Genomic DNA, 3,990 nt, shown 5'->3' on the forward strand with positions numbered 1-3,990 from the left:
GAACTTTAAGTCCCTACAGACTATGATGAAAAAACATTTAAAAACTTAAAATATATTTTAAAAATAGCATAAAGCATTATATAATTCATATGTTTACACGTAAGTCCAGAAATCTAACCATATACAACCTTGTAGCAGGACAGTCCTGCAACATTCCTTTTCCTGTCTCCTGCCTTCATTCACCACCCCCTTCCTTTTGAACAATCATCCACCTGAGAGACAGCACGGCAGCAACTGGCATGTCATGACAAGCAGCTCGTATTCAGAAGACCAGAATGACAGGTACTCCAAGCATGAAGCTATTTTATAAATTGCCATCTTCAGGGCATTGGCTTAATTCACAGGTGTCTGTATATATAGTTAGTCAAGATGAGAATCATTCCAATTAACTGCTAGATTCAAAAATCTTCTGAAGATTCTCAAGATCATTGCCTTGCCCAACTTCTACATATAACTGTATGGCTTGCCACTGTCATGTTCCTAGCTCTTTTCCTTGCTCTCTTTTCATTGTCTAGTTCTCAAGTAGAGTACATTTCTTAGTTTTGTTTGTTTTCTAACTCTGCCTCATAAATCTGCCCCATGTATCTCACTGACTTAGCCTAAAATTCTTTTTCTATGACTGAGAGTCAAAACCTGTCCACAAGGTTACGTTGAGGACCCTATCTCCTGTTTGGGAAGTCTTTCTGGACCCTGTCCAGTGGTAAGACCAGTGGAAAATGCAGAGGAAGCTTTCTCTGAAGATGACACAGCCAGTGTATGTCTTAAGCCCTTCTCATTAGCTCTCTAAATCTAGTGAGGCAGGGGTCAGGGAGATGGCTCAGTAGAATAAGCGCTTCCCTGGCAAGCACAAGGGCCTGAGTTCAATCCTTGGTTCCATAAATAAATAAATAAATAAATAAATAAATCTAGTGAGACATAATTTAGTTCTTAAAAGAATAAACTGCTCTCGACTTTAATGCCATCTCCCTAGAAACCTCTGCACCATGCAAGCCAAGTGGAGGAAGAAGCAAATGTGCAGACTGAAGCGTGAAGGAAGAAAGATGAGACAGAGGTCCAAGTAAAATAGCTCGTATACCCATGGAGGCCAAAAGAGCAGAAATAAAGAATGCTGGTGGCTGATGATGCTGGTGCAAGTTTTGGACTGCATGCTCTCTGGAATGTCTCCATTGATTAGAACTTCACTGTCATTTGATCACCAAAAACACCTCAAAGAGAGATCCACCTGGTTCAAACTAAGCAGTCCCCTGTTTTTTCTGCCCCGGACCTGTGGCAATCTGGACTACTTCTATTCTCCCTTTTGGCTGAGTGTAAAGCATGTACAATAAATCATCTCTTCTGTGTTAGCTAAAGAATCAAAACAAAAAAACAAACAAACAAAAAAGAATAAATACATGAGAGATAGAAAAGAAGACAGGGTGTGGGCTGGACAGATAGCTCAGTGGATTAAAGTGCTGCTTAAGCAGACACGGGGACTGGGGTTCGATCTCAGTGTGCCGTGTTGTTCTCACCCCTGGGGCATGCTAAGAGAGCAACTGAGACTAGATGTGGTGGCGTGCACCTGTAATCCCAGAGCTTGGGAGGCTGAAAACAGGAGAATCACTAGGATTCTGATCTGTGTAGTGAGACCTTGTAGACCTTGCATTAAATAAACTTTTTTAAAAAGAAAAGAAGACAGAGTGCATTCACTGAATCAAAATGTGTGTGGAGGTAATTCTGAAATATTGTAAGCAAGTGGCATCAGTCTAGTGTAGAAACCAAGCCAGAGGTGTGCAAGAAAGTGAGAGGCAGGTTACAGGAGAAACTGTCTCTCCCAAATGGAACCTCAAAGAAACCCCAAGCTTGGGGTCGACAGAGGCAAACAGACATCAGTTCAAAGACTGAGAATAAAAAGACTGTGGCTTGTCATGCCTCCTCTGCACATTGGCACATCGCACATGGAAGGCTGCTGCATATCAACAGGAAAAGGAGGAAGAGCCAAGCAGATGTGTGTGTCAAGTATACTAATAGTCAAAAGAAACACAAATGGCCTTTGGATTCATGAAAATTTGCTGGGATTCCCTAATAAATAAATAAAATCAAGGCTGGCCAAATAGCTCAGTGGGTTAAAGTGCCTGCAAGTAGATACAGAGGCCGGGGGTTTGATTCCTGGTCCTGCTGTACAAGCCCCGACCCCAGGGTGTGCTGAGACAGCAATTGAGACTGGGCGCGGTGGCATGCGCCTGTAATCCCAGCCCTTGGGAGGCTGTAAACAGGCAGATCACTATGAGTCTGATCTAGTAGTGAGACCTTGAACATCCTGTAGACTCTTCCTTAAAATACAAAAATAAATAAGTAATAAATAAATAAATAAAGTCAGTGCCAACAATATGCTGTACTTTACTCATCTAACAGCTGATACCTAGCTAAGTAGGGTGAATGAATGCATTCTGACTTGTTGGTAAGAGTTTGAGGGTATGGTCTTCGGTCTCTTAATTTGTCAGCACCTGTTTGTTACTTTGCCCCTCTTCTCATTGATAGGATGTGATGCTTGACACTTACAAATTAAGGGAGGAGAGGTTTACTTTGCTCACAGTGTGCACAGGTTCAGTCAGCTGGCTCCAAGGAAGGGCAGCATGACAGGGGTTGTGAAAGAGAAGAAACTTGCCATTTTGTGGTACTGATGAAGGAGAGTCACGGAAGAAGCCAGTGGGGAGATCAGCTCTTGCATGCCCCACCCTAGTGATCTGCCTCTTCCAGCTGGCCCTGTCACTCAACAGCAAGTCAGCTGTCATCTGACCCCAAAGCACCATAATCCTGTCACCTTTCAAAAGTGCCACCCTGGAGTGCTCTTGGTTCTGGGAGGGTAAATAGATGTAAACCTTAACAATGGTGGGTTTTTTAAAGGTTTTTTTTGTTAAACACATTTGTAATACACAATGAGTGCGTTCATTATAGGCACAGGCGCATTCTAGTGCTTGTTGCTTCCCTTTCTCTCTCTTCTTCCCTCTCCCTCATCCTTAGATCCCCTTCGTATGTGCAAGTGTTCTACCTCCCTGCTTTCTGTTGACTTATTTTGCTCTGTGAATTACTTATACTTTGTGCTTCTCATATAAAAGAAGCCACACAATACGTAACCTTCTATGTCTGATTTATTTCACTTAGCATAAAGGTCTCCAGGTGGGACAGTGCACTGTGGTGCCCATTTGAATGAGAAACATCAAGCGGCTCAGCATGGTGTTGGCTGTGCCCAGGTGATGCACTTACGGAAGAGGGAAGACTTGGCGTGGGAGTGGGTGACACCGGTCACACAGTTGTAGCTTCGGTGGAATAAAATCGGACAGAAGCAAGGGGGTCTCACTTTTGGCTTCGTCGCAGGAGCTCCAGTCCTCTCCATTGCCTTTGGACTTTAATCTCTAGGCTTGCAGAGCAGATCCTCCGGCGTCTCAGTGTTGACTCGCACGGGATTCTGCAGTGAGCGCAGGTCTTTGACTTTTGACTGATCCTCAACTCTCCAGCACATATGCAGCCCTTTTGCAGTTGGTTATTGTAAGCCTAACTTATAAATCCTTTGTTATATCAAATATATTAAATTATTCCTCTCCTGAAACCTAACTGATATATAAGGTGTATCCATTTTCCTACAAACAACTCAAATTTATCCTTCATCGCTGGCTACTACTCCACTGGTATATGTAACATTTTCTGTATTTATTCATCTGTTGATGGACATAGAAGCTGATTCCAAGGTTTAGCTATTATGAGCTACGTTGCTATAGACATGGGTATTCATATATCATTATAATATGTTTTAAAATCTTTTGAGAAAATCTTCTGGGAAAATATACAGAACAAGTTTAGCTGGATTGAATGAATTCCTATTTTGAGTGTTTTAAGGAATCTCCTACTGATCTAACTGTTATATTGGTTTCTGTTCCCATCAACAATGTAGAGGGTCCTTTTGCCTCCCACAACCTTGTCAGCATTTTATTTATTTTTTTAACTTTATTTTTA

This window comes from Octodon degus, unplaced genomic scaffold, assembly GCF_000260255.1.
Source record: "Octodon degus isolate 3935 unplaced genomic scaffold, OctDeg1.0 scaffold00114, whole genome shotgun sequence".
Lineage (NCBI taxonomy): Eukaryota > Metazoa > Chordata > Mammalia > Rodentia > Octodontidae > Octodon > Octodon degus.